This window comes from Nasonia vitripennis, assembly GCF_009193385.2.
Source record: "Nasonia vitripennis strain AsymCx chromosome 3 unlocalized genomic scaffold, Nvit_psr_1.1 chr3_random0012, whole genome shotgun sequence".
In the NCBI taxonomy this organism is placed as follows: domain Eukaryota; kingdom Metazoa; phylum Arthropoda; class Insecta; order Hymenoptera; family Pteromalidae; genus Nasonia; species Nasonia vitripennis.
Window position 1 is genome coordinate 637,106 of NW_022279632.1, and position 20,092 is coordinate 657,197.

At 33.8% G+C, this 20,092-nt stretch overlaps 1 protein-coding gene across 3 annotated transcripts in view; it reads left to right on the forward strand.

The window, feature by feature from the left end:
- Positions 1-20,092, forward strand: part of LOC107980680 (glutamate receptor ionotropic, kainate 2) — a 602,400-nt gene that overhangs the window by 566,742 nt on the left and 15,566 nt on the right. Inside the window, exon 11 of one of the 3 annotated variants that reach the window (XR_004227195.2) lies at positions 7,912-8,178. The exons of the other annotated variants lie outside the window; for them this stretch is intronic. The gene's annotated coding sequence lies outside the window, so the exon portion shown is untranslated. The remainder of the gene's footprint in view (positions 1-7,911; positions 8,179-20,092) is intronic. 3 annotated transcript variants of the gene reach the window in all.

Here is a 20,092-nt window from a genome sequence, read left to right on the forward strand (position 1 = left end):
TGCATCGTTAACAAATGGCAATTTCCTCTTGGTGTCATTTTAAGTTTTCCTACGGTATCAATTGAGACCTTGTCGAAAGCTTCTATTGGTGTGTCCGTGATGATCATTGGTTCTCTTGTCTTAAATCGTTCTATTTTCTGTTCTTGACAATTCGCACACCGTCTGATGTAGTCCTGAACGTCGTTCCTCATTCGGGGTCAATAGTACCGTTCTCTTATCTTTTGATAAGTTTGGTTAATTCCTTTATGTCCTCCCGCTAGACTATCATGGAGATGGCTGATTATCTATTTTCTGTGCTTCTCAGGTGGTACTTCTGCCTTGCCATAACACATGGTCACTCTTATCCCACTTCTGTGAAAGAGTTCATAGAGCATTTCTATGATGGTTGGAGATCCTAGTTGGTCCAAGATATATCTTTTTCTGGCCACTCGAAAGCTTTTGATGCCTTTCTCTACGAGTGTTTGTTTTAGGTTTATGAGTGCTTCATGCAGATACGGCATTTTGATGGTATTGAAGTATTTATTTGTCTTTCACTATCACCGTAAATATGTGATGCTTCTTAAAAGGAGTAACTAGCACTTGTCCTGACTTTGGTTTCTGGTTTTTTATTTTCATCAGATCAATGGCTCCTATTTCTACTAGCAGTCTGGTGACGGACCACGTGTTGTCACAATCGGCTGATAAGAAATGCAGAAGATTGTCCCTCTTGTGTGTGAGACATTCTCTTACAGTGATTATGTTGTGAGGAGCTCGTATCACTCTTGCTGTTATATGGGTTAAAGCAATGTCAGATTCCTCATGATGTTGGTGGGAACCACGACTTTTATTTAGTGGTTCCAAGTCCGGTGGTGTAGGTATAAGGAATGGCATTGTTGGTTCCGGTGGTTTGGAAAACCTTATGTCTATGATTGAGCCTTCTTCGTCTTCTATCTCGCTCAGCACTCCTAGTTTTCTTTTGTTCTTGAGTTTGTTTCGGGGTGTACTGTTGGCTGTGGGACTATCGCTTGTGATAGTAGTGACAGATAAGGTTTTTCTTATTGGTGGTGGTATAATATTTGTGACACTGTCGACATCTGATTCAGCTCCCGTATCTTCTTGGCCTGGTGTCTCTTGTAACTTTTCCCGTGCTCGTTTTACTAGATTTTGAACACCTTTTCTCCACACGTTGTCCACGTCAGTCTCATTTTAGAATCTTGGATCCGACAGGTACAGGGATTCACGCACGTCTTCTGACACATTGTCATCGTCTGAGAAATGTGAGGATAATTTTAATTGTATGGCTATTTCAGTCCCTGATTCGTTGGTATCCATTCTTTTATCCATTTCATATCTTTTCAAACTCTCTTAAAATTTTCTACTAGCCTCTTCCACTTCTTGTGTTGTCAGAGTGGTTTTTATGGACAGGTTTTCTATAGAGTCTTCGTCAGTGGTTTCTCCAGTTTGAGATCCTTCTACTGCGCTCAATTCAATGGCTATATTACTTATAGTCTTGTCTTGGTTGTCTTTTGAAGAGAATGTTTCATCTTCTGGTATTTCTTGCTTTTTATCCTCTGATATTTCTGTGTCTTCCACTCGTAATCCACTGTATCTGGGGTCTTGCAATGGTGGTTTATCTAAGTCGCTGTCTTCGTTGGCTGTGGACGATAGCCATGACCTTCTAGACGGGTTCACTGTCATAGAAGTGCCTGAATCTATGTTGGATGAACTTTCTGGCAACTCTCTGGGCTTGATAGAGGTCATTTCTGTTGTTGATTCTTCAACCTTGGTTAACGCTTCTGCTTGTACGGGTTTCTTTGGACCGATGGTTTTGAATGTTTTGGTTGTACTTCCTTGTTTAATATATTGTCCTACTGGACTCGGTATTTGTGTGCGTTTCGCTCGCGTTCTCTGTGCTATCACGCTATGATCTAGTTTAGGTGGTTCTTTATTTGTTTTAGCCCCTATGGGTCTGTCTCTGGGTCGGGGTGCAGTGGTCTTTTCGGATGCTGATTGAGCTCTGCTGCGAAAACCGGTCTTCTGCGTAGGTGCTTTGGCTTTAGTTTTATTTTGATCCTCCTCTGTTTTCTCGTCAATTACCATTATTTTGATTCTTGGCAAATTTTCGTTAATTTCCTTTTCAATAATTTCTGGAGGATTTCTTGACAAAGCATCAGTATTCTTATTTAATTTTCCAGGTTTGTATTTAAATGTGTATTCGTAACCCGTGAACCTGAACATCCACCTCATGAGCCTTTGTCCAGGGTCTTTTCTGCTATGCATCCAATTTAAAGGTTCATGGTCGGACACCAGTGTAAATTTACGGCACAATAAGTATGGTCTAAACTGATGTAGAGCATATAGTACCGCTAAGCATTCTTTTTCCGTTGTGGAATAATTCCTTTCAGCTTTGTTTAGTGCCCTCAATAGATACTGGACTGGGTGATCGAATCCGTCCTTTTCTTGGCTCAAGACTGCTCCGATGGCGTAGTCTGATGCATCAGTGCTCAGAGTGAATTCTTTATTGAAGTCAGGAAATTGTAGTATAGGTTCTTCCATGAGACACTGCTTTAGTTTTTCAAAACTTTCTTCGCACTTTTCGGTCCACTCAAATTTCGCATTCTTTTTCAATAAGTCATTCAGCGGTTTTGCAATTTTGGCAAAATCTTTAATGTACTTTCGATAATAGCCAAACAATCCAAGTACTTCTCTTATGTTCTTCGCGTTTTTGGGTATAGCTAATTTAGCTATGGCTGCAACTTTCTCTGGGTTTGGTTCCACGCCTCTGGCACTGATTATGTGTCCTAAGAAGCCCACTTCTTTTCTGAAGAATTCAATTTTGTCGGGTTGTAGAACTAATTTCGCTTCTCTTAGTCTTTGCATGAGGTTGCGAATTCTGCTTTCATGTTCTTGCAGATCCTTGCTATAAACAATGATGTCGTCTAAATATACAAGCATTTCAATGTTCTGAAGTCCTCTCAGTACCTTTTCCATTAGTCTTTGGAAGGTCGCTGTGGCATTTTTCAGACCTTCTGGCATTCTGGTGTACTCATAATGTCCATTAATTGTCGTGAAAGCAGACGGGTATGCGTCTCTAATTGTTTTCTTATTTAATTCTCTAACATCAATCACCATCCGCCATCATTTCCATGACTGTCGGGTTTCTTTGATACGATCCATATTGGTGAGTTACAAGGTGAATTGGATTCTCTTATAATTTTGTCTCTTAGTTTCTTTTCTACGCTGTCCCTTACAACTTGCTTGTGCTGCGGAGGATGCCTATACTGCTTGGTGTTGATGGGTACATCGTTTTCTACATGTATATGGTGTTCAATCATATCCGTGCATGGAAGTTTGTCTCCTGCAAGTAGAAATCGGTCTAGGTAGTCTTCGATAATCCGATCGACTATGTCCAATTCTTCTCGATTTAAATGATCTCTCCTGATTGCTTCTTTTACTCTTTCTAGTCTCTTTATTTGGTTCACAATCATGTCGTCATTAAACTCACTGTCAGTTTCTTGCAGGAAATCTGGTCCTGTGCCAAATGCTATAAGTTCTTTTGGATCCACTTCTATGATGACATCTTCCTCACTCGTATTGATGGCCATCATTTTGCAAGTATTATTTATATTGGTTACTACACCTTCTCCTAGAAATAGATGTTTGTTTCCCACATCTATTCTCGGTATGTATCCTTCTTTTAGTTCGGTTTTTATCAGATTGATTTGGATCACTTGTCGGGTTCTGGCTTTGATTATGTGCTTTACTGTACCTCCAATTTGATCGGTTATATTTTCATCATCTTGTTTCATAGGCTCACTTTTCTCCCTTTGAGCAGATTCTACTTTTAGCACTTCATTTGTTTGTTTACACTTATATCCTCTTTTAATATTTCTCGGATTATGTTCCTCTTCATGTCCAATAAATGGTATGGGGTGCATTACATCTCCGCTTATTATTAGCGCATTATTGTAATAAAATATTACAGCTTCTTTCTTTAGGTAGTTTCGTCCTAACATCCCATCAAATGGAATTGGGAAGTCGTCCGATACTATTTGAAATTTCACTAGGGTGCCTTTGATGTCTAGGTATATTGATGTGTACATCTTCACAGTTTGGTTTGTGATTCCGCCTAACTCTCTAGCGTCAGCAGTACAGATGGGCATGTCATCATCCAATACACTTGCTTTAATTAAGTTTACTGTGGCTCCATTGTCAATCACGAATTCCACCCATGGTTTAGTGGTTCCAACTGGTATTCTTATCCTTACTGATGTGGCCTTGTCGTCCTCCCAATCAACATTTTGAGATCCTTTACAGTTTGTGGACCACATTCTTGATAGTTCTTTGGCCTCGACAAGATTGCCATCACTGGTGCCTTCGGCTGATTGTTGCCTGGACCCGTTGGGATCGCATTTTTGTTCTCGTTGTATGCTTGTAACTGTTCTTGATAATGCTGTTGATCCGTATTCCTGGGCATCTGATGACTTTGGGCTTGATTGGTCCCCTGACTCTGCATTGGATGCATTTGGTTCTGTCTCGGATAACTCTGATTTTGGCTTTGGCTCGCCATCCTGGGGTCGTGGCGAGCCTCTTGGTAGTTTAAATTACCTCTTTGGGCTTGGTCATTATGTTGCTGACGATTATTGCGCCAATTAGTGTCATTTATCAGGATATTGCGGTGCATCGTAGTATCTCCCAGTTTCGTGGTCGATTATTTGCTGATTTCCCCTGTTTCCATTGCTATTCCAAGCTTGCCAATTGTTACGATGTTGTTGCCCATTATTGTAGTTACGATGGTAACCTCCTCGTTCACCTTGGATGCCGTAATTGCTTTGGTAGCCTCTTCCTCTATAGTTGTTGCCTCGATAATTATTTTGTGGATTTTGATAATTATTTTGTGGATAATAATTCTGGGGTTCATCTTGTGGCGGTTCATTGTATGTTCTGTCATTCACATACCCCACGTAATTTGAGTTCTGTTGATTATTTTGATAGCGATTCTCATGTCGGTATCCTCCGTAGCGACGATAATAGTCACCATTTTGTGGCCCATTATAGTTCTCCTGATTATTATAGTATTTCCAATGGTGCCATCATGTCGTTCTTGAAACTTTCTCCTTTTTCTTCCTTCAAAGCGTTTTTAGCACTGCTCAGAAGCACATTTATCTCATCGTAAAAATCGCCTACTGTGTCTTGTTCTCTCATCCTCACGTTCTGTATTTTATTATTATAGTAACTGAAATTTCTTCCGGGTCCAAATCTCTGTTTTAAATGTTGTATCAAATCTTCTACACTTTTTATCGTTTTATTGTTTAAACTTTTCTTTGCTGATCCCGTTATTTTATGTAGAGCGTGTTGTAAGAATTGCAGCTTAATCGGGTCACTGACCAACTCGCTGGTGTTCCTCAAATCTTGTATGTAGTCTCGAAGATTCTTTTTTCCATCAAAACTTGGAATTCCGCTTATGCAATTCATGAGTGCAAAGCTGTTTGCCGTGGTGCTCATTAATAGCATGCTCGCATCTGGTGCTCCTCCATTGGCTGAATAATCATTGTTTGAGGCGTTCCCCGTCATCTCGAATAAGTACTGTGTGCCTTCTAGATAACCTAGATAATCACTCGTATCGTCGATTGATTCTCTTGCACTCTTATAATACCTTGAGTATGCTTTCGGTTACTTTGATTTTCTTCTTCTTGCTTAATTTATTTTTAATTAATTGTATTTTAATTCAAAATTTAATTAATTTTGCCCAGCTTATGTCACCACTCTCGCTTGTCGTCAATATCACCTTTTTCAAAAAGCTTCACTTTTGAATTTGAAGGGAAAAATTTTTAAAAGATTTGTGCCTTGGAAGCATACAAAATGTATGAACCAAGACAACAAAACAATATTACGAAGGTTTCGTATGTCGAAAAAAGGCTTATTGGGTCATATATATATATATATATATATATATATATATATATATATATATATATATATATTATATATATATATATATATATATATATATATATATATATATATATATATATATATATATATATATATATATATATATATATATATTATATATATATATATATATATATATATAATGTTCGTAGAGGGGTAAAAATAATGTTCTGATGAAAATTCACGCAAATCGTAATGAAAGTTTCAAAAGTAAATTTAACCTTAAAACTTTCAAATTATCATAACCTTTATCCTAAAAAGAACTTGTTTGATTTTTATACTAAAAGGAAAATCAGATAGCTATATCTTAATAATTAAATTCAAAACCGTAAACCAGTACCCAAAAAAACTTAAACGTTATCAATTAGCCTAATAGAAGTTAGAATTCCTAAGATTCTAAAATTATCGATGACATTTAATTATTTATTTAGAAATGAATGTAAATCTTAACTGGGTAGAGAATAATCGAATTTTGGCATTAGCGAAAAAATTAGCGAGAAAAGAAATTAAATGTGTTGCAATAACTTAACAAACATTTCAAAGTTCTTACGTGATTGTATATGAAGCGTCACTCGGTTTTATTTAATTTTGTTAGATATAACAAGAATTAAATGAACACGATAAAAAAAACAAAACTGGGATTCTAAACAATTATTATTATGTTTATCAAAAATAATTAAAATAGTCATAATAATTAAGTACCTCTTGATCGAAGAAAACCGAATTAATAATGAAGTATTATTCCAAAAACAAAAAGAAATTTTAATATTGTTCTTAAATCTACAAAATGTTTAATCAACAAAACCCTAAATCAACAATCGTTACTTCCTAAAACGCAAAATTCTCTTATGAAATAATTAAAGTAAGAAAAAAAATTATTTATTTGTTTATGCAAAAAGAAGGTTAAATTAACGTGATTTCAAATCTATCTCAATTAATAATAATTATTGTTGTCATAAAACCCTTAAAATGCTAATTCTTTGCATTCACTATTTGAATTTCGCGCCCGCTCAAAATGGCTGCCGCGCGCTCTCCCTGCTTCTTGACTCTACTCCGACTTGACCGCATCAGTTGCTCGCGCCTAGTCTCGCACCACTGTAAAGTCCCTAGTCGCGCCTGGTAACCACGCTCGCACGCATGTAACAGCGTCCGCGTTGGCTCTGAACAAACACGTGCTGTCGGCTGCTATGCTGCAATGGCTAACCTCACCCGCGTCGCATCGCGTAATTTCTTCTTCAATTATTGTTATTAAATCGCGGTGAAAATAGTGCGCACGTGTAATCTGCAAATTCGCGAGTGTGTCCTTTATTTGTGACAGTGATTTTCAGAAGGTGTTTATCGACAAAAAGTGAAGATATGAGTGTGGGCCCAGGACTCTCTACCCCAAGCAGTACAACCAGTTGCTGCTCACTAATTAGATAAGTTTTTCTGACAATTTATTCAAACATAAATCGTTTGCATGACACTAGAGCTTGTTGCTTTGTGTTAAATAACTTTTTACTTGCTCTAGGGTGGCGCAAGATTCTCAATGGCCTCTTTTCATCTGCGACGACACAAGAAAATGCACGCAAGTATGAAGTTTTGAGTATTGTCACACGCTTCATTTCCTTAAATATTGCAATCTTGCTTTTTATATTGCTTGAATAAGTTATACAGGTTGGCTTTGACATAAACAATGCTATTTATCTTAGATTTTTGTTCATTTGCCAGTTTTCGTTTAAAATTATTAAAATTGTTAATTTTCTGACTTTGATGTTAACGTATATTGACAGCCAATTAAAACACACGTTAAAAATAATTCATTGAGTCTATTTGTGTGAAGTTTCCCTTCTCTGAAGCGATTACTGAACCATATGATAAGAATTCCTTTTTCAAACTTGCTTTTCGCCTACAATTTCAATTCTACTTTCTAATGGTGGGAAAATTATACATTAAAATGATTCTCCAATATATTTACAACTTATTTGCTCCTTGTAGGGTCGTGGAGACTGTACAATAAATTTTGTTCACGGGGCCAAAGTGAAATTACCTGTTAAAACTTGAGACCACGATCAACGTCAACACAAGGATTTCTTTGATTCTATGCAGTGATCAACAATGCTACAAGGCTAAATAGACCAGATGATTGTTTTTTTCTTTTATTGTACGTGCTTTTACTTGGAATCTTTAAGTGCTCGCAAGTGAAATCAGCCTTGACACGTTCAAAGTTCCTCTCTCTGTCATAAGTGATGTGAAAATAAAAAGGTATGTATGTGTATTTCTAATGAACAATTTGAAATCAGGTGTTTAATTGCATTTACTGGACAATAAAGCTACATGTTTTTCTTTCAACGCGTTTTCTCGAAAAGAAATTTTTGTATAAAAATTAATGGGGCCGATTTGTTCGTATTTCCCCTTTGGAGTGTTTTAAAATCAAGTGTCTTTTTAAATTGAAACTAATTGCAGGAAAGTGTTTAACTATTATGTGTGTTTCTTTATGATTGATTAACTTTTCAGTATTAGGTATATAACTTTTATATGTTTTATTAGGTATATAATTAGGTATATAACTTTTATATGGGAGGGGCTCGCACGAGTACTTCAAAGTGCGCTTTTAACCAGAACTTTCTTTTCCTACTCATTTTCATAAATCTCAAACAATGAGTGTGACTTTACCAATTTGTTGTCAGTCGTACCCTTACTCATGAATCAATTTGTTCCTAATAACCTCTGATACCAATTTTGATTATTGTTTTATTTTATAGCATGGGACTTCTGGTCCTGAACAGTCAACTCTCACCTTTGTTGTTTGTTAAGTGACGAAGTTACTGGATGAATATTCAGAAATATTAAATTAAATGTAACAAAGACAGCAGGAAAAATCCAGAAACTTGGACGCTTAACGAGCGCAACAAGTAACCCTAAACCAAAACAAACTTCTCCTCCCTCGGCTGAAACCGCGCGTGCACAGTCGACGCTGCAGTTTAGCCGTTGACCGTACTTAGGCCCATAAGGCCTAATGAGTAAGAAAGAGAGCGCGGCTAAACTGAAGTGCGAAGGAGAAGTAAAGACCCTGCGTGGGAGAAAGCCATGACGCTTTCTTCAAGCTTCGCCTCCCCCGATTTTTGATTCCTGTGTGTGCGATCCAAGAGTAAGGAGGCTATTCAAGAGTTCGATTTTATAGTTATATTTCTGAGTCTTTAAGTTGGAGTTTAGTCTTAATTGTGTTTCCGTCTTGATCATCATTTACCGAAATTGTGCCTTATTCCATTTGAAAGTTATTTGAAGTCTCCAGAAACAAATAAAGGAATTTTTGAAATAATTGAGTCTAAGAGATTATTTGATTTGAGAGTTTTGATCGTCAACCTTTGGGTCATCCCCGTCAACAAACACAAGTAAGTCGTTCTCGTTAATAATTTAATTTTCCTTGGTGTTTTATTATCACGCAAACAGCTTCGCAGCGACAATCAGTGCGAAGTACTGATCTCCCCCGTATGGGAGAGTAAGCTATCATCCGCATAATCACACAACGTTACTTTGTTAGTTTCGGTAAATTTATTATTACCCTAACAAAACTGGGGTTCGTCCGGGATCTTTTATAGCTTTTGTCGAGCAAAACTGTTTGCTTCTTCATGTATTAAATTCTGTGTGATTGAGTGAAAGAGTCATAAATTAAAATTGATATAAGTGCGCACACATAAATGAAATAAAAAAGAAGAAAATAAAAAATCAGAGATCACGAGTGCGCAAATAGAAGAAGAAATTACTTTCAAAGGAATGCACGAGAATTGAGATTAGGAAAGATTTAAAACATAAGGAAATTTGAAACGCGCGTGAGACAAAGACGTTGTGACCTCAAACCGAGTGCATATCGGGTGGCACGCATAGAACTATTAAAATAATTTTTCAGAGTGGATTCTATTTAATGAATTGTCGAGTTTTCTTGGGAAAAAGGGAAATAAGAAAAATACAACACACGCTAAGCGGGTCACTATCACAACAATTCGGTAGAAGAGTCAATTTTTAAATAAATTTAAAATTTACATTTTCGTCGCAATAATCAATACAGTATTAATTCCTATTTTCACATCAATTTTCTTTACAAAATTAAAGCACAGGCAGTTTGACGTATCCTGCCAGACATTGTGTAGTGCCAAAATTACTCCTTTTATACACACAGACACATTTACATTGTAGACACTTAACACACTAGGCATACACACAAAAGTTAAAATTCATTTATTTACTTAATGCACAATATACAATTATTTAATGCATACACATCAAAATCATTTCACTCGAGACACTAACATTTGATTAAATTTTGAGTAATCACGCACAACTGATTTAATATTTCAAATACAAAATTCAAAATCACATTTCACATTTTCTTTTTAGAATTTTTTTTGTCACTCTGCAATAAATCACACTCATTACACTGCACAAGTTTCTTTTGCACGAATACACTTGGTTGATAAGCATAGGGGTGGGCTCGTTAGGACCTTGCTCGTGCTCCAAAAATACCAAAAACACTCAAAATCTGGTCGACAAGTAGCACAAGTGTGCACTGGCAAGTGATCGCCAGAAGTCGAGCCAGGGCCTGGACGAGGCTGCTACGTAGAGTGTAGAACTCCGGGTTCCACAAAGAAGAAAATCTGGTTTTCTGCACTCGAAACAGCCAAATTTGGTGATAAGACGCCAACTGGATCCCTACAAATATTGATAAGCATTAGGTTTACGTACATTTATCTCCCAAATTATAAATAGCGTTACATTTGCCCACAAATCTGAAGTACGCCCTAATTTACATATACACTACAAGCATAAGTTTGTGAAAAAGCACAAAGAATTAATAAACAGATCATAGGAAATATTATTAAAAAGAGGTGTGACTATTTTCAATTGAAAAAGTTAAAATCATTCAATCAAAGGTGGATGCGAGCATGAGTGTCAGTTCTGTGATTTAATTTAAGCAAAGTATTTCCGGTCAAATTCACAAAAATTGATTATTTCAAACAAATTAAAGCAGAAGCTAGGGGTTTAGACTTAAATGCACCTTTCTCATTGGAAAATCAAAATACTTCAAGAAGCGAGTATTATAAAGTCGTAATGGACTATTTGCATAAAAAACATGAATCTGAAAATTTGAATATTGGTCGAATGTTTATTTTACCATCAAGTTTTATTAGAAGTCCAAGATGTTGAAAAAAAATTATATTGATTTCATGACACTTGTTAATCGTTATTGAAAACCTGATTTATTTTTAACAATGTCATATAATCCAAAATGGAAAGAAATTGTAGAAAAATTAGAAGAATGCAAAAGTCCAATTGATAGGCCAGATATGGTTGCTAAAGTTATTCAACAAAAAGTAGAAGAATAAAGAGTAAGAGTTTAAAGAATTAGTTATCAAAGATGGAATCTTTAGAAAAAGTGTTGCTCATACTTATGGTTATGAATTTCAAAAAAGAGGTCTTTCTCATATGCATATGTTATTATTTTTAGACAAAAATTATAAACTTGACACTCTTGAAGAAGTAGATAATTTAATAAATGCTGAAATGCCTAATAAAAATTGTTATCCAAATTTATATAGCATTGTAAAACAATTTATGATCCATGGTCTTGTGGAGTACAAAATATTAATTCTCCTTGTATGGATCAAAATATAGAAAAATGTACAAATAATTTTCCAAAAAATTATATTTATAAAACTACTTTTTAAGCAACGGGGTATCCTTTATATAAACGAAGAAATGATAGGCAAATTAAATATAAAAATAAAAATTCCTATAGAATTGCTGATAATCGATTTGTCGTGCCATACAATCCTTTCTTGTTATTAAAATTCAACTGTCACATTAATGTGGAAGTGTGTTCAACAGTACAGTGCATTAAATATTTGTTTAAATATTGTTACAAAGGTCATGATTGTGCATTCATTGGAATTCGTAATGCAGATATTAATTTTAGAAAAAAATGATAATAGAAAATGAAAACATAAACAATGAAAATAATGAATACAAATATAACGAAATTAATCTGTATTTTAATACAAGATATTTATGTCCTCCGGAAGCTACGCACAGATTATTAGAATATTCTTTACATGAAATATCGCATGCTATAAAACGTTCGGCTATTCACAATAAAGGTGAACAATATGTTTATTTTAAAGAAGGAAAAGAAGAGAAAATCAAAAATAAAAGAATCGAAACTACGTTAACTGCATTATTTAAATTAAATCAAGTAGATCCTGAAGCACGAAATTATTTATATTCAGATATACCAATATACTACACATTTGATGAAAAGCTGAAAGTATGGAACAGAAGAAAAAAATTAATAAACCGATATTAAGCAGAATGTATTTAGTGAATCCAAAAAATCGAGAACAATATGTTATTATATTACTATTGTTGCATGTTAAAGGATCAACGTCATTTGAAGATTTACGTACTGTTGACGGAGTATTGTATTCTACATTTTTTGAAGCTGCTGTAGCAAAACAACTTGTTACTGAAGATCAAGAATGGGACAAATATTTAAAAGAAGCAGTACAAATACAATTTCCTATGGCATTGTGTACATTATTTTTATATAAAAAATACAAAGGTCATTTTTACCATCCTAAATATGAACAGAATAATGAATCAATGGCACTGAATGCAATTAAAAAAGTTTTACAAGTCAATGGATTTACCTCAAGTGACTTTGATTTACCTAAAATAACTACGCATATTGATGATTGGAATGATGTAACATCAATTTATCAAGAAAGTGTAATGCTGAACGAATTACAAAAAAGGTGGAATCGTTAACTATTATCCAAAAAGATATATTTGATACGATTTTACAAAGTTTTGAATGTAAACAGCATAGATGCATTTTTATTGATTGACCAGGTGGAAGTGGAAAAAGTTATTGACTTGATGTTTTAATAGACTATTTAAAAATGCATAATATAACATTTTAATGTGTTGCTTGGACAGGTATTGCAGCAAATTTATTAACTAATGGAAAAACTGTACATACGACATTTAAATTACCACTTAATATAGCTGACTGTGCTACATGTAATATAAAACCTAACACAAAAGATGGCAGACAATTGAAAAATGTACAAATTATAATATGGGATGAAATATCAATGACATCCAAATTTGCTTTTGAAGCAGATAATCGTCTATTACAAGATTCATGTGATGTGAAAGAAATTTTTGAAGGTAAAACCGTAGTTGTATCAGGCGATTTTAGGCAAACGTTACCTGTCGTTCGTCATGGTAGTAGTAATGTAAGTTATAAAAAATTCTGTCAAACATAGTTGTTTATGGCCATATTTTGTTCCAATGACATTAACTGAAAATCTTCGCATATGTAACAATGATAATAGTTTCAGAAAATGGCTGTTAAGTGTAGGCGATGGCAAATACTGTAATTCATACGAAAAAGAAAATGAGTTAATTGAAATTCCGACCGATATATAATATCCAAAGAAGGAGACATTATTAAAGAAATTTGTGGGAATAAAATAACAATAAATTATAAAACATTGAATGATAAAGTAATTTTGGCTCTTAAAAATAATGATGTAATTGATATTAATCATAAAATTCTAAATATAATGAAAGAATGCTTTTTTGAATATTTAAGTATAGATACAGCAGAAGATGATAATCGAGAAAACTTAGATGTTATGTTACCTACGAATTGTTAAACTCATTAACTCCTAATGGATTTCCTCCACATAAGTTACAATTGAAAGTTGGTGCTATTGTAATCTTATTAAGAAATTTAAATATTATTCAAGATCTTCCCTGGTAGCAGCGTTCCCGAGAAAGTACCTGGAAACTACCGAGATTTTTCAAATCTAGCAGGTTTCCAGAGTAGAATCTAGATGAAAACCCCGATAAATCAGGCATGATTTCTGGAAGAAATCTCGGTAGAATGTTTTCTCCACTATGATTTGTTCAAATAACCTTACTTTTCACACCAAAGATCCTGCTGTTCATTGACATTGTTTGAAAATATTCATAAATTGATGAATATATATTATATACCCTATAAATTCATCTACAATGTCTTTTAAAGGGGAAACATGATTTTTAAGGTGCACATTACCCTACACATGCATGCTCTCATACATGACAGTATGTACAGCATTGTGTACTGACTGACTTTGTATTATTTAAGTACAAGTACTGTGTCAAAAGTGTTATCGATGCACTCAAAGTCACCAATGATGAGGTTTGCACAGGTATTTCAATCTCATCAATATGCGAGCCAGTTACTCTCAACCACCAAATCTCTCATAATCATGGTAAATCCATGATATTAAAGGTGGATGTCTGTTCTTTTGCGTTGAGACTTGTTCAATTATTTAGAAACAGACTGCCATATCAGTTTTTAGCATTCTAGCTGATATGAATTCAACTTTCATATATAGACCTACCTGTATTTTTCCCGCCAAAGCCATAGGGTTCAGGGTGCAAAGCCGAACCAAGACTGTTAAGTGAAAACTGAGATAGCAGGCTGTTTCTAAATAATTTAACAAGTCTTAATGCAAAAGAACAGACATCAAACTTCAATATCATGGATTTAGCATGATTATGAGAGATTTGGTGGTTGACAGTGACTGCGCTCGCATACTGATGAGATTTGAAATACCTGTGCAAACCTCATCATTGGTGACTTTGAGCATCGATGTCACTTTTTACACAGTAATTGCACTTGAACAACACAAAGTCAGTCAGTACAGCATGCTTGTACATACTGTCATATATGACAGTATGCATGTGTAGGGTTAGGTTTTCACTCTTAATAGGCACTTTTTGAAAATCATACAATACTTCTAGTATGCATGTGCCTGGCCTGAACCGTACACGCATGCGCATAAAATTAAGAGAACTTCTGCTACTCGGGATTCAGCGTAGAAACTACGCATATTTCTCAACGAACTCTGGGTTTCATTTCTACCGAGTCGCTAGGGAACGGGCCAGAACTTATCGGCCATTTGCTACCAGGGTTAGTAATGGTACAAGATTAATTGTAAAGCGATTCTTAAAATATTCAATTTAAGCCGGAATTCTAAGTGGAAAAATATTGGAAAATTAGTTGTTATTCCACGAATAACATTATCACTATCTAAAGAAGAAGTACCTTTTAATATGCGTCAAAAACGATTTCCAATTAGATTAGGCTTTGCAATGACAAGGACAATTATACAATCAAGTTGGTGTTTATCTACCATCACCAGTTTTTAGTCATGATCAATTATACGTTTCTCTATCTAGGGTAAGAATTAGAGAAAAATTAAAATTGCTACTTCTAAATAATGCTAAAATTAAACATAAAACAAAAATTTATACGAAAAATATTGTATATAAAGAGATATTGTAAAAATCAGCTGCAGCATTCATTCAAATGCAGCACTGGAAATGCGAAAATTGGCTGCAGCATTCGTTTGAACGCAGCGCTGGAAATGCAAAGATCAGCTGCAGTTTTCGTTTGAATGCAGCGCTGGAAATACGGAAATGTCTGCAGCATTTGTTTGAATGCAGCGCTGGAAATGCGAAAATCGTCTGCAGCATTCGTCTGAATGCAGCGCTAGAATGACTCTCGAAAAAGTATACCTTACCAGCACGTGCTCGCCGTGAGAGTTGGGCAACATATCTATTGTTGGCAAACGCTGGGAGGATACTCATATGTTGTTAACTATTTATTTTTTGTTTCTGTTTAGGTCTTCAGAACACCACGGAATAACTTCCAGTTCGACGGAACATGTACAGAAGATCATTTGAAGGTATAACATACAGATATTTACGTGGTTTTTCGGTCACCCCAGTCATTTCCGATCACTTCCGGTTACTTCCGATCACTTCCGATCACTTCCGGGTTACTTTCGGTTCACTTCCGGTCACTTCCGGTTTACTTCTGGTTATGAACACCTAACCAAAATAAAATGAGCAACCTCAAAACGCCTGGAGAAAAATTGATCGTGCTTAATATAATTCAGGAGGATTTATTATGACTTGATAAAAAATAATGAACATATTAGAAACAGAACTCAAAAAAATATTACTTAAACTTTAAATATTGTAGGCCAAATAGCAAACATACAATTCAATGAAAATCTAATTACAGACAATTATTTAGGTCCTATGTCTGAGATTTGTAAATATTGCAATGCAAAACATTTTGCTTTTAAGTATATTTGAAATAAATTTTCCAATTGTTGTCACAAGGGTAAAATAAATTTACCAGAAAATCCTTGTTACCCAGAAGAATTGAAGTTATTGGCTACAGGATTTTCAGCTAAAAGTATTAATTTTCGTAAAAATATACAATCATATAATATTCCTTTAGCGTTTGCAAGTTTTGGAGCTAATTTCAACACATTATCTGGTATGGGTCCGCAAGTTATTAGAATTTGTGGTAAAGTATATCACAATGTTCATGCTATTCATCCAAATGAAAATGATACACGAAAATATGGTCAATAAAATGCTCTGGATAATGAAATGGCAACAACTTAACGTAAAAATAATAAAAGTAATCATGATGCAAAATTAGATTTACGAAGTCAATTAGACAGTTTATTAAAAGAATTTAATCCATATGCTAAAGCTTATAAAATGATGTATGAGGTAGAAAAATAAGAACTAAAACAGTCTGATAAAAGGAATTGCAAACCAAAAAATATTATAATGTCAATTACAAGAAATGATGAATTAGATAAAAATAGATATAATAAGTTATATGTAATGAAGTTGCAATGATATTTGTTAGGAAAGATGACTATCCACCAATCGCACGTGATATTGTTATATATTCAACGCATGATAAACCGATTAGCATACCTCTTATAAGTAAACACACTAATCCAATGACATATCCACTTATATATTAAAATGGTGGTTATAACTGGATGCCTAATATGAAGTGTAAATTTGGTAAAAATAATATTACTAATTTGCAGTTTTATAATTATAGACTTGACAGTTTTATAATTATAGAGTGTAAGAAATGAATTTATTCCGTATCTTAAGTCACTGGTTAATCGTTATGAAAAGCTTGATCTATTTTTGACGATGGCATATATGTAATTCGGATTGGAAATAAATTAGAGAAAACTTACAAAAATATGAAAATCGAATTGATTGACCAGATATTGTGGCTAAAATATTTCAACAAAAAGTAAAAGAATTAAAAGAATTAGTTATAAAAGATGGAATTTAAAAAAAAAGTATTATATATGTATATAGTAAGCATATACTTACGTTATCGAATTTAAAAAACGAGGTCTACCTCATATGCATATGTTACTATTTATAGATGGAAATCATAAACTTGATACTCATAAAAAAGTAGATAATTTAATAAATGTAGAAATTCCAAACAAAAATTGTTATCCGCGCTTATATAGCATTGTAAAACAGTTTATGATTAATGGACCTCGTGAAGTAAAAAATATAAATTCTCCTAGTATGGATAAAAATAACTAAAGAATATACAAAAAATTTTCCAAAAAATTATAATAATGAGACAAGCTTCTAGGCAACAGGATATAGAATATACAAACGAAGAAATGATGATATTATAATTTATTATGAAAACAAAATTCTCAAAGAACAGCTGATAATCGATTTGTTATACCTTATAATCCCTTTTTATTATTAAAGTTTAACTTTCATATTAATTTAGAAGTATGTTCAAATGTTTAATGTATTAAATACTTATTTAAATACTATAATAAAGGTCATGATTGTGCTTTTGTTGAAATTCATAGTGCAGATATCAATTTTGAAGAAGATAATAACAATAAAAATCGAACTTTAAGTACGGAAGAAGACGAATACAAATGTGATGAAATCAATCAATATTTTAATAGAAGATATTTAAGTCCTCCTAAAGAGATTATTAGAATATTGTTTACACGAAATTTCGCATGTTATAAACAGATTAGCTATTCACAAAAAAAAAATCAACAATATCTATATTTCGAAAAAGGAAAGGAAGAAAAAATTAAGAATAAAATAATAAAAACGACATTAACCGCATTTTTTAAATTAAATCAAACTGATATCGGTGCAAGAAATTATTTGTATTCTGATATACCAATACATTACACATTTGACGAAAAACTAAAAACATGGAACAAAAGGAAAAAATGTATAATAAACTAATATTAAGCAGAATGTATTAAGTAAATCCGAAAGACGGATTATTAATTTTATATTTTAAATGGCTAACGTTACTTGAATATTTACGTACTGTTAACGAAGTTTTATATCCTACATTTTATGAACCTGCTATAGCAAAACACCTTATCAATGAAGATGAAGAGTGGGATGAATGTTTACAACAAGCAATACAAATATAGTTTCCAACAGTACTATGTAAATTGTTTGCTTTTATCTGTATTTTTCATAACCCTATTAATGCATGAGAATTATATAAGAAATATAAGAGTAATTTTTATCATCTTAAATATAAAGAATGTGCAGGTGAAAAATATAGCACTAAATGCAATTGAAAAAGTAATGCAAGCAAACGGTTTGACGTTAAGTGATTTTAATTTGCATAATATAACATTGAACATTGTAGAATTTGATAATGCGACATTTTTGTATAAAGAAACTAATATGCTAAATGAATTACAAAAAAAATTGCATCCCTTAACAATTATCAAAAAAATATATATGATGCAGTTTTAGAAAGTTTAAATTATAAACAGGATAAGTGTATTTTTATTGACGGACCAGGAGCCAGGAGGGAGTGGAAAAAGTTATTCTAAAAAAAAAACTAAACCAAAGTAATAAGGTGAGGCGCGTTTGATGTTTTGCGTATCATCATACATGTCAATAATTTTGTTTACAGTGAAATTACAGATTAAAAAACAACTGAGATCAATTAAAAAAAGTCAAGTTTACAATCATATTATTTTATTTATAACACGGAAAACAAAAAATAATTATGTTTAGTTGAGAACTAAGTCAAATGATTGGTAATTTAAACTTAAGTAATATATTGATCAATTACAATAACTTTCAAGATATTTACTACATAACTTACCAGCCTCTTACATTTTGTTCATGGTACATACTTGTTCATGGAGTGGTGTAAGTGTAACTTTCTGCATATTTTATTTGTATACATAAACTATAAAATTCTTATTTCTACTCTAGTGGAAATAAAAAGTGTAATAAAGTGTAATAAAAAGAAAATGTAATAAATCGTACCATTTTGTACGTTTTTGTTGGATTTCGGACCTTTTTTACGTTTTATTACAGTTTGTTACATTTTATTACATTTTGTTACTTTTTATTACGATTAATTAAAAATCCATTGATCCAGGATTTCATGGGGGTCTCTTCTTTGAAACGACAAATGTAACAATACGTAAAAAAGTATAACAAAATGTAAAAAATTCTCTGTAGGCGTAATATTATATAAGAAAATGGCGACCTTTTTATTGTGCTTACATTCTTTTACTTTTTCTTACAATTTCTTATGCATTGTTACATTTTATTATAAAATTAATAATTAAAAAAATGTATTGACTATATTAGGCGGTAAAATAACATATGTAATAAAATTTAATAAAATGTAATAAAATATTGTAACGGGGTGTGAATTCGATCAACGAATAACTCGTAGAACGACTGGATCGCGTTCCCTCGATGCGGCGGAGGATTCCTCTCCGCACGCGAAACACCTCCGTTGCATGCAGCTGTTTTAGCTGCTTCTGTTTGCTGGGTCTACGCGCCGCCCGGCGCGTGCTCGGCTGCTCAACTGCGTTAAATAAGTGCTATTAAATAACGCCCCCGGAGGCGGCGGTATTCGCAGGAAGGAACAGGGATCGGAAATAAGCGAACGAGGTTTAGAAATGACAACAACTCACGTTAAATAAAAAGACTAAGGTTATATTTATCAGTCGCGAAATAAACGTGAAGTTACAATAATAAAATGATAATACGCAAGTCGCCGACAACTTTGCGACTCGCCGCGACGCTAGAATATTCGCGCTCGCACGCGTGTATCGACGCGAAGGTCGCGCGCGCGCCGGATCACCCTCGCATGGATGATATCCACTCACACAGGCACTCTCTCATGCACTGCGCGCCACACAAACCTTCTCCCTTTCGTCGACGACGTTCCTGGTCCCGGATAGGCCGC